The sequence below is a fragment of the Lithobates pipiens genome, unplaced genomic scaffold (assembly GCF_037356315.1).
Source record: "Lithobates pipiens isolate NorthernLeopardFrog02 unplaced genomic scaffold, aLitPip1_a1.2 Scaffold_23, whole genome shotgun sequence".
NCBI classification, from domain to species: domain Eukaryota; kingdom Metazoa; phylum Chordata; class Amphibia; order Anura; family Ranidae; genus Lithobates; species Lithobates pipiens.
The window spans coordinates 329,310,323-329,322,342 of record NW_027507785.1 but is presented as its reverse complement, the minus strand read 5'-3'; the positions used below and the strand labels follow the sequence as shown (position 1 = coordinate 329,322,342).

The window sequence follows — 12,020 nt, the reverse complement described above, 5'->3', positions numbered from 1 at the left end:
CTAAGTGGTTTTCTGTATATCATGTAGTGTGGCCAGTCTGTTGCTTAGCAAAGAGAGGATCAATAAGGAAAAAAAATCACTGTGCAGCATTATGAAGCAGCTATCATGGCATATACATATATATATATATATATATATCTCCATCATCTATAACTGTTCTGTATACATGTACTACATACTGTAAATAGTAATACGATTTAAGGATAGAATTGCCAATTTTATTTAAATTTATGTTGACCTCGTAGTAACTTTAAAAGTCTGTATAATTAAATTCCTGACACCTTTACTAATAAATAGCCAGATGAGTCAATGACTTTGCCTAGGTTGAGATGATGTCATCAGTCTGCTGCAGGCAGGAGGAAGCATTTACTCAGTCGTCTCAGTCTTGTAACTTTGTAGCAAGTCACAAGGTGACAGGCTGCAGCAGGGGCTGATCTGTGTCAGACATTTGTAAGGACAGCCAAGAACCGCACAGGCATCAGATTTTACATGATTTTGTCATCTCTGAGCAGGTATAGCTCAGTCTAGGAAATGAATAATTATCCTTTTGATGTTCTAAATAATTTTTTTTATTGCTTGGGAGCTCATCCCAACCCATCCAGATCGCTGCAAGCAGTTGCCATGCATTGTCATTGATTGTATACAGCTAGGTAGTGAAGGAGGGATTCCATTGTACAACTGCACTGATTAGATGGCCAACAATGTTTTTAGGGGATAGATAGATTGATTAAATAGATGTTCAGAAATGGAGTTCCCAGTTTCATATGAAGCCCCCTCATTATGCCTTGGGGGTGACAGGCAATAGAGCCCACTCATAGCGGGGATTCTGTTGGCTGCAGTTCACAATGGGGGTCGTGGGATTTTTGAACTCCCATAGACAGCTGCATGGGCCTCCAATGCCCCATCTCTATTGTGTCAGTGACTGGTAGGACAGCTGGGAACGCCTAACAGAGCCGGCAACAAAGAACCCCACCTGTCCCTCTTCTGACACTTCCTTTAGGACAAGTGGGGGGGAAGGGCAGTGGGATTTAATCTGAGAAAAGGGAGATTTTAGAAGTGAAAAAGAGAGAGGAAAGACATATAGAAGGAGAGAAGAAATAGATACCTATAGAAAGAGAGAGGAAAGATATGCATAAAGGAGAGAGGAAATGGATAACTATAGAAAGAGGAAAGAGGTGCATATAAAAAGAGAGAGAAAAGAGATACACATAGAAAGAGAGGAAAGAGATACATACAGTGCCTTGTAAAAGTATTCGGCCCCCTTGAACTTTTCAACCTTTTGTCACATTTCAGGCTTCAAACATAAAGATATAACATTTTTATTTTTTGTGAAGAATCACCAACAAGTGGGACACAATTGTGAAGTGGAACGAAATCTATTGGATTTTTGAAACTTTTTTAACTAATAAAAAAATGAAAAGTGGGGCGTGCAAAATTATTCGGCCCCCTTGCGTTAATACTTTGTAGAGCCACCTTTTGCTGCGATTACAGCTGCAAGTCGCTTGGGGTGTCTCTATCAGTTTTGCACATCGAGAGACTGAAATTCTTGCCCATTCTTCCCTGCAAAACAGCTGGAGCTCAGTGAGGTTGGATGGAGAGCGTTTGTGAACAGCAGTTTTCAGCTCTTTCCACAGATTCTCGATTGGATTCAGGTCTGGACTTTGACTTGGCCATTCTAACACCTGGATACGTTTATTTGTGAACCATTCCTTTGTAGATTTTGCTGTATGTTTGGGATCATTGTCTTGTTGGAAGATAAATCTCCGTCCCAGTTTCAGGTCTTTTGCAGACTCCAACAGGTTTTCATCCAGAATGGTCCTGTATTTGGCTGCATCCATCTTCCCCTCAATTTTAACCATCTTCCCTGTCCCTGCTGAAGAAAAGCAGGCCCAAACCATGATGCTGCCACCACCATGTTTGACAGTGGGGATGGTGTGTTGAGGGTGATGAGCTGTGTTGCTTTTACGCCAAACATATCGTTTTGCATTGTGGGCAAAAAGTTTGATTTTGGTTTCATGTGACCAGAGCACCTTCTTCCACATGTTTGGTGTGTCTCCCAGGTGGCTTGTGGCAAACTTTAGACAAGACTTTTTATGGATATCTTTGAGAAATGGCTTTCTTCTTGCCACTCTTCCATAAAGGCCAGATTTGTGCAGTGTACGACTGATTGTTGTCCTATGGACAGACTCTCCCACCTCAGCTGTAGTTCTCTGCAGTTCATCCAGAGTGATCATGGGCCTCTTGGCTGCATCTCTGATCAGTCTTCTCCTTGTCTGAGCTGAAAGTTTAGAGGGACGGCCAGGTCTTGGTAGATTTGCAGTGGTCTGATACTCCTTCCATTTCAAAATGATCGCTTGCACAGTGCTCCTTGGGATGTTTAAAGCTTGGGAAATCTTTTTGTATCCAAATCCGGCTTTAAACTTCTCCACAACAGTATTACGGACCTGCCTGGTGTGTTCCTTGGTCTTCATGATGCTCTCTGCGCTTTCAACAGAACCCTGAGACTATCACAGAGCAGGTGCATTTATACAGAGACTTGATTACACACAGGTGGATTCTATTTATCACCATCAGTCATTTAGGACAACATCATTCAGAGATCCTCGCTGAACTTCTGGAGTGAGTTTGCTGTACTGAAAGTAAAGGGGCCGAATAATTTTGCACGCACCACTTTTCAGTTTTTTATTTGCTAAAAAATTTAAATTATCTAATAGATTTCGTTCCACTTCACAATTGTGTCCCACTTGTTGGTGATTCTTCACAAAAAAAATAAAATTTTATATCTTTATGTTTGAAGCCTGAAATGTGGCAAAAGGTTGAAAAGTTCAAGGGGGCCGAATACTTTCGCAAGGCACTGTATAGGAGAGAGGAAAGATATACATATAGAAGAGAGGAAAGAGGTAAACTTAGAAAGAGAGAGGAAAGAGAGACATATAGAAGGAGAGAGGAAAGAGATACATATCGAAGGAGAGACAGGAAAGAGATACATGTACAGGTGGTCCTGGGGTTACAAACAAGGTTATGTAGGTTTGTTCTTAGGATGAATTTGTATGTAAGTTGGAACAAGTACCTTTTTTAAGTGTAGCTCCACCAAAAATGGATAGCATAGAGAAGTGTTGAAGAGGAAGTAAACCCTGATGGGTTCGACTTCCTCTTTTTTTTTTTTCCCCCCTGCAAAGTAAAAGCATAATGGGCTAGTATGCATTGTATTCTGGCCCATAATGTGCCACTGTGCAAACGAATGTTCATAATGTGCAACTGCAAATGAAGCACACAATGTCCCCGCTGGTGGCCGCATCCATCTTCGCCCCTCTTCCTTCCGGGGCCTTTTACTCTCTGTGACTGTGGCTCTGTGACTGGCCGGAGTCGCGTGACATCACTCCAGCGCATGTGCGCGGGAGCCAACAGTCACCACACTTGCTAGTGAAGAAACGGCACAGAGGGCTGTTTCCTCAGTGCATGCACCAATTACCTCATCAGCGCACTACAAGGTAAATATCTACCAAAAGTAAGTATGAGTTGTATCTAAGTCGGATGTACGCAACTCAGGAACTGTGTATAGAAGGAAACAAGAAAGGGATACATTTATAAAGAGAGAGGAAAGAGAAACATATAGAAAGAGATGGAATAGATACATATCGAAAGATATAGATATATATATATATAATATAGAGAGAGAAAGAGATGCATATAGCAAGTGCAAACAGGGAGGAGAGAGATGCTTATAGAAAGAGCAGAAAGAAATACATATACTGTATAAAGAGAGAGTGAAGAGATACATATAGGAGGATAGAAACAAAATGTACATATAGAAAAAGAGAATAAAGAGAAACATAGGAGAGAAGAAAGAGCTTCATATAGAAAGAGATAAAAAAGAGATGCACGTGGAAAGAGGGGAAGGAGATAAGTGTACAGTATATATAAAGAAATACCTATAGAAAAGAAAAAGAAAGAACATATAAAAAGAGAAGAAAGAGATACATCATATAGGGGGTTGTTTGTAAAGTAGACCGCAGTATCTGGCTTTTTATCTACACAACTTGTAGTGAATTCTGGCCATAGAGTTTTGTACCAGTTTATAAAAAATATGGAAAAATTAACAACAGCAAAAAAATAAAAAAATAAAAAAAACTGGTAAAAGCTGAATAAATAAGTGAAAAGTTAAACCTCCCCCTAGACTTGCCTGTTTTTGAAGGGAAGGGTTAATACCATTGTCACCTCACAGTATTTGGGAGATCTCCCTCCACTTCCTGTCCTGGATATGCAACAGGAAGTGAGAAAGCATGCATACAAAGTGAGGAGAATTCCACTCTAAGCCCCTGTACACACGGTCGGAGATTTTGCCAACCAAATCCGTCGGATTTTGTCCGTCGGATCTTGTCCGAAACTGTTGCATACACACGGTCGGGCCAAGTTGGCGAAAAATCAGATCTTTCAGAACGTGATGACGTAATTTCGTTATGATGGGACTACATTCAGGCTAGTAGCCAATAGCTTTGATGTAGGAATTTGATCTGAGCATGCGTGGCACTTGGTCCGAAGAAAATGCTCTACACATGATCGGACTAGGTCCGTCCGGCCCAGTTGGTCGGGAAATATTTCCAACATGTTGGAAAATTGGGTCGGACGGAATCGGTCCGATGCATACCACACACAGTCGGATTATCTGACGACACGGTCCGATAAGACTCATTCCAACAGATTCTCCGACCGTGTGTACAAGGGCTTAGCCCTTGTACACACGGTCGGACATTCCGACAACAAAATCCGTCGGATCTTGTCCGAAACTGGTGTTGCATACACACTGTCGGACAAAGTTGTTGGAATATCCGATTGTTCGGAACGTAAAGACGTTATTTCGTTACGACGGGACTACGTTCAGACTAGTAGCCAATAGCTTTGGTCTCGTAATTTGATCTGAGCATGCGTGGCACTTTGTCCAATCGGAATTCTCTACGTTCTCAAAGTCCGATCGGATCATGTTGTCGGAAAATTTTATAGCCCAGCTCTAAAACTTTGTCAGTCGGATATTCCGACGGAAAAAGTCAGATGGAGCCCACACACAGTCGGATTATCCGACAACACGGTCCGATCGGACATTTTCCATCGGAATGTCCGGCTTAGACCATTGCCACCTGAACAATTGTCCCCATTGAAAGATTTCCCCTTAACTTCTCTTCTGGTAGCAACTTTCATTTTTATAAAACTTCCCATTACCTTCTACTGCCCATCAAAAAGTCAGCAGCTACACTTACAAGACACTTACCTGTCCTGGAGTCCAGCAATGTCGGCACCGCAGCTGATGCTTCCATCGGGCGCTGGCGCCGCCATTGCCTGTAGGAGGTCCTAGCCCCTAATGCGCATGCACAAAACGTGCTGAACTCTCCTACTGGCCTGACAGCAGGGGAAGGAGGAGGAGGGGGTCTGATTTCTGACGTGCCTCATCGCGACGAGGAAGTGGGAACAGATACCTGTCAAAAACAAGTACCCCGGGGAGAAGGGTGAGCAGAAGTTCCACTTTTGGGTGGAACTCTGCTTTAATTGACAATGAATCAGATCAAATTGAGAGAAATCTACCGAACGGTGGCACAGAGATCGATGTAAACCCGAAAGGAATCCTAACCCTTCCCCACTCCATCCAAAACAAAAGAAAACATTTTGTCTATACAGTAACACCTCTCTATGATCTCTGCATATCAAAGAAAATAAACAATCACAAAAAGTAAGAGCCGGTTCACACTGCGGGCGATGCGAGGCGACACGACTTGCCTCGCCGCAATCTGACAAGTCACCCCCGTTCTGTACAATGGAACCGTTCTGAGAGGAGCGACTCGAGTCGCTCCGACTCAGAAAAAAGGTTCCTGTACTACTTCTGGGCGACCTCGGGGCGACTTGCATTGACTTCTATACAGAAGTCATTTGCAAATCGCCGCTGAGGTCGCGGCAGGTCGCGGCGAGGCAAGTCGGTGTCTCCTCGCATCGCCCGCAGTGTGAACCGGCCCTAACTCTTTGTGTATAAACATTTCTTCCGCAATGTGTGCACAAACGGAATGTAAAAAGACTCTCTTTAGTTGCAACATAAAGTATTTTATTTTTTGGGAATGTGTTCAGTTTTATACATTAAAAATACATTATGGGGGTTATTTACGAAAGGCAAATCCACTTTGCACTTGAAAGTGCACTTGGAAGTGCAGTCACTGTAAATCTGAAGGGTAGATCTGAAATGAGGGGAAGCTCTGCTGATTTTATCATCCAATCATGTGCAAGCTAAAATCCTGTTTTTTATTTTCCTTGCATGTCCCCCTCGGATCTACAGCGACTTTACTTCCAAGTGCACTTGTAGTGCAAAGTGGATTTGCCTTTAGTAAATAACCCCCCTATGTTTCTTTTTTTAATATGTACACAGTTTACATGGAGATGAGTTTGGTTCCTTCAATACACACATACTGCAAATATATGCTCCGTATAATGTGTACAGTGAATGGAGAGGGCCACAGATGCCCCTTCAGATTATAATTTAGCCTAGCGATAACTTTCAGACATTTTTTTTTAAAGTGTCGCTAAACCCACATCATAAAAAACGATGAATAAATGGTGTATTCAATGCTGTTCGTGCTCACTCACTATGAGATTGGTTTCCTTTATATAAAAACCTGGTTGATCCTGCTACTCTCTATCTCCCCCCTGTGGTCCATGTCCCCAATACAGCTAGGGATTTTGCCACTTTGGTGGCAACTCTGCACATGCTCAGTTTCAGTGAGTTTCTGTGCTGAGCATTTCCTCCCTATCACATCTGAGCAGCCCATATGCCTAAAGAGTCACACGTGTGGGCGTATACACAGTGGTAAATGACAGTCCACTTCCTCCCGCCTCCTCCATGGCCACTAACCAGCTAAACACAATTGGGGCAGGATTTTACATATACATTAATGGAGGCTTCACCTCCCTCTAATTCTAAGATACAGGCTGGAGGGCCGTGACACAGCCTGTCACTGGCATAAATCCTCCCACACCGTGTTATTACCAAAAATAACAAAGATTTGATTTCATATATATATATATATATTTGTATGACAATTTAAAATCATTTATTGATATTATTTATTTATTTTTACTCTGTATTCCAAAGGCTTTTTTTTTGTGACCAGCAGGAGAGGGCTAAAATCCCCTCCTGCTTATGTCTCCCTGCAGACAGGCTGGGAGAGAGCTGGGTCATGTGACAGCTGGATATTGATTAGGAAATAGGGTACTTTAGATGATTTTTTATTAAAATAATCATAGTGCCATCCTCCAAATACAGTGTACAGAAATAGAAGGGACAATGTAAATGAAACTGTGTGTGTTTAGTATCACTTTAAAATTGAAATATCCCTTTTTTTGCATTGAATGGGGAAGGGCTCAAGGTTAAAGCCCAAATTTGAGCATCATTCAACCCAAAAGAAGCCCAGAGCTGGATTGGGGAGCCGTGAATCTGCAGGGGACGGTGTTTTCGGGCATGTGAGTATTGCAGCAAGAACTGCTTTTTTATTGTCAAATCTGCAAAGCAATGTTAGTTAGATATGTTTTATAAGCATGGGGGCTGTGCGTTAAACCAGTGGCGGCTGGTCCACAAGGGTGCACTCCAGCCTGTACAATCCTCGCTCCATGTGTGTGGCCATGTACTGTGCGGGACGCCGGACCAACAGGTCTCCGCCAGGTCCATCACCCCCTCACAAGCACGTGACCAGAGCCTAAGGCCCTAATTGGCCTGTTTCATGTTGTCCTTGGGGTGCAAAGCACTGCTCCCCGAACCCTCTCACCCTGTGATACAATCAAATCAACACTCGCCATCGGTTTCCGGCTTCCCACCCCAGCCAGTCAGGAAGTCGGGACAGGAAGCCGAAGACCCAGAACCCGGAAATAAAGCGCAGGTCAACACTGAAGCCGGGCACCAGGGGAGCTGTAAATGCTGGAGGGCTTACAAGGTAAAATCCGTATTTTTTGCTAGAAAATTATTTAGAACCCCCACACAATATATATATATATATATATATATATATATATATATATATATATATATATATAATATATATTATAATATTTTTTTTTTTTAGCAGATACCTTAGAGATTAAAATGGCAATTGTTGCAATATTTTATGTCACACGGTATTTGCGCAGCGGTCTTTCAAACGCAATTTTTGGGGAAATATGACATTTTCATGAATTTAAAGAAGGAAAAAAAAAAGGAACGTTAGCCCAATTGTTTTGTATAACGTGAAAGATGATGTTATGCTGAGTAAATAGATACCTAACATGTCACGCTTTGAAATTCCTCACACTGGTGGAATGGAGAAAAACTATGGTACTTAAAAATCTCCGTAGGCGACGCTTTAAAATTTTCTACAGGTTACAAGTTTAGCGTTACAGAGAAGGTCTTGTGCTAGAATTATTGCTCTCACTCTAAAGATCGCGGTGATACCTCACATGTCTGGTTTGAACACTGTTTACATTTTGTGGGCGTGTTTTACATATGCATTCGCTTCTGCGTGTGAGCGAGGCTGCATATTTGTGTACGGTCGGCGTGAAGGGGTTGAACTAGTTTTCTCATCCAAGGTGCTGCGGCACCCTAGGGGTAGGTCTGGGTTTTAAATCTGGTCCATGAGCAAGGGACCCAGTTTGCCCTGGATCAGTGTTATGATGGTGTGGGCGGGCTGACCTACCAGAGATGAGGAGAGGGGAGATGTTCTGTAGTCCTGTCATAGGGTGACAGTATGGTGAATGAGCATTGTCACCCTAGGACGAGCCACTTTGAGTACGGGGGTCTGTCACAATCTGGTTATAGGGTGACAGTGTGGTAAATGAGCGTTGTCACCCTAGGATGAGACACATGACTACGGGGGTCCGTCACAGTCCTGTCATAGGGTGACAGTATGGTGACTGAGCGTTGTCACCCTAGAACGAGACACTTGAGTACGGGGGTCCGTCACAGTCCTGTCATAGGGTGACAGTATGGTAAGTGATTGTTGTCACCCTAGGATGAGACAGTTGAGTACGAGGGGTCTGTCACAGTCCTGTCATAGGGTGACAGTATGGTAAGTGAGCATTGTCACCCCCGGATGAGACACTTGACTACGGGGGTCCCTCACAGTCCTGTCATAGGGTGACAGTATGGTGACTGAGCGTTGTCACCCTAGGACGAGACACTTGACTACGGGGGTCCGTCACAGTCCTGTCATAGGGTGACAGTATAGTAAGTGAGCGTTGTCACCCTAGGACGAGGCAGGATTACAAGGTAAAAATAAAGAAAAGAAAATGAAAAATTACAACTACACCCTCATTCACATTCTATAGCACGTTGCGTATATATATATATATATATATATATATATATATATATATATATAATGTGCGTGTTTTTTTGGGGTTTTTTTTGCACGTTGTCACGCTTCACAGCAGCTGATTCATTTCACCTGGGTGCCATACACACCATGCGTTCACGAGCTACACAAATGTGAATGCTGCCGGATGCACCCATCACATGCGAGGACTGCTAAGCTGCCATACATTCCATTGTAGTTCTCGGCTTTAGGAACACTTTAAGAATTGATTGGCGGGATTCTCAATGACCTCTATTAATGGACTGGGCAGAGCGTGCGGTTCACAATTACCTGAATGGTTCTCGTATTGCTGGGCTCTGCGATCGCTCGGCACCACGTGCTCCCGGGAATCAGACACTCTGGTTTCTCCGGGCCGCCTGACAATGCTGAGTTAGCGGCACACACTCTGCATTAAGTAGGTTTCCTAATCGCCTTTTAATGAGCTTATCTTGTAAGTGACTCACTGATACAGCACATAGGCCCGGTGTCACAGATCGGGCACGGCGCAGGGATCCCCCGCTCCGCTCTGCCCCTCCTGCATACGGCTGAATGCACCGGGAGAGCCAAGGCATTTCACAAAAGGAATTCCTAATAGATTATAGGCTTTCCTTTATAAAAAATGAAAAGGTGAACTAATACCGTACGCCCCTGGTGCCCAACCTGCATGTGGCCCTTAGGTATATGATGTGCGGCCCTCAGCAGCCTGTAGTGGGAACATTGATTAGGGTAATAGAATTGATCTTTACTAGCCTCATGTAACATCTTCCCTGTTTCCTATTATCTTCTGCAGCATCTCCCCAAACAACAATGTATCCTTTCCTCACTCTCTGACCCTCATTTCCTCTATTAGGTCTGCAGTCTATGACACTCCTCTCCAGAATTACATATTCTGAACATTATGGGGTTGATTTACTGAAGGCAAACAGACTGTGCACTTTTCAAAGTGCAATTGCTCCAGAGCTTAGTAAATGAGCAGAAGTTCTGCTGACTTTTATCATCCAATCATGTGCCAGCAAAAAGAAAAAGCATTTTTTTTTTCTTCCTTGCACATGATTTGGTATTCTTTGGAGAGTGAAGCTTTACCTCATTTACTAAGCCCTGCAGCAACTGCACTTGCGGAGGGCAATTGCACTTTGCAAAATGCACAGTCTATTTGCCTTTAGTAATCCAACCCCTAAGTGGGGCCCTGTTGTTGATGTCAGGGCCCGCATCTGAGGCCCCCTTATAGACTCCATTCACATTAGCATATGTCTAAAGTCGCAAAAGTTCCAGTGGGACTTTGGAGCAACTTTTGGTGTGACTCAGATTTGACTTTACACTCTTTTGGACCAAAGTCACATCAAAAGTCGCACCAAAGTAGTGTAGCACCTTTTCAAAAATCATTGTGACTTTAAGTCGCAGTGATCTTCACAGGTGCCATTGCAATCAATGGGCTGCAACTTGTCAAGTTCAAAGTCGCACAAGTGTGAATGGAGCCTTGGCCCTGGTTCACACCGGTGCAGCTTTGAAATGGCGCTACTTCAGTACTTCACATCACTGCATTCCACACTACCGATTTCATTGCGACTTGCATAGACTTCTGTCGCGAGCCTCAATAAAATTGGCAAAGAGTAGAGCAGGAAACTTTTTCATAATCGCTGCGGCATGAGTCACGGCAATATGAACCCTTGCCGGCAATGGGGTGCCGCTTGTCATGCAATTTGGAACTGACAAATTGCATGATAAGTTGCACCGATGTGAACGGGGGCTTAGCTCATATGTTGACAACCACTGCCGTACACCCTCAGCACATCACCCACTCATAGTTACATAGTTAGTAAGGTTGAATAAAGACACCAGTCCAACCTGAGTGTCTACAATTGCCCCTATCCCTGTACATTGCACACTCACATCAGTGACTGCCCTCAAGGAGCCCACGATCCAAGGTCCCCATTCATATACTAGGGCCAATTTTTTGGACAGAAGCCAATTAACCTATCTGCATGTCTTTGGATTGTGGGAGGAAACCGGAGTACCCGGAGGAAACCCACGCAGGCAGAGGGAGAGCATGCAAACTCCAGGCAGGTAGTGTCATGGTTGGGATTCAAACCAGCGACCCTATTTACTGCTAGGTGAGAGTGCTAACCACTACACCACTGTGCCGCCCAACTTAAAGCAGATTAAAAGAAAATGGCTAAAATAAGATTAAAATTAATTGTTCATTAACCACTTCAATACCGGGCACTTTCACCCCCTTCCTGCTCAGGGCAATATTCAGCTTTCAGCGCTCTCACACTTTGAATTGCACAGTTATGCAACACTGTACCCATATGACTTTTTTCTTTTTTTTTTTTTTTTTTTTTTTAACATGTGACATTTTTATCATTTTTTTTTCACACAAATAGAGCTTTCTTTTGGTGACATTTATTCACCACTGGGGTCTTTAAATTTTTTTGCTAAATAAAGGCAATTTTGAAAAAAAAAAAAAAAAAAGAGTTTTTCTTTGTTTCTGCTATAAAATTTTGCAAATAATTAATCTTTCTTCATACATTTAGACCACACTGCATTCTGCTACATCTCTTTGGTGAAAATAACCCAAAACAGTGTATATTATTTAGTCTGTAGAGAAAGTTATAGAGTCCACAAACTATGGGATATAGATCTGATAATCAATCGTACTGAAAA

General features: G+C 43.0%; 1 protein-coding gene across 2 annotated transcripts in view; it reads right to left on the bottom strand.

The window, feature by feature from the left end:
- ST3GAL3 (ST3 beta-galactoside alpha-2,3-sialyltransferase 3) overlaps positions 1 to 12,020 on the bottom strand; it is a 690,822-nt gene that overhangs the window by 670,131 nt on the left and 8,671 nt on the right. Inside the window, exon 1 of one of the 2 annotated variants that reach the window (XM_077450694.1) lies at positions 9,648 to 9,669. The exons of the other annotated variant lie outside the window; for it this stretch is intronic. The gene's annotated coding sequence lies outside the window, so the exon portion shown is untranslated. Of the gene's footprint in view, positions 1 to 9,647; positions 9,670 to 12,020 lie in introns of those variants that run through there. 2 annotated transcript variants of the gene reach the window in all.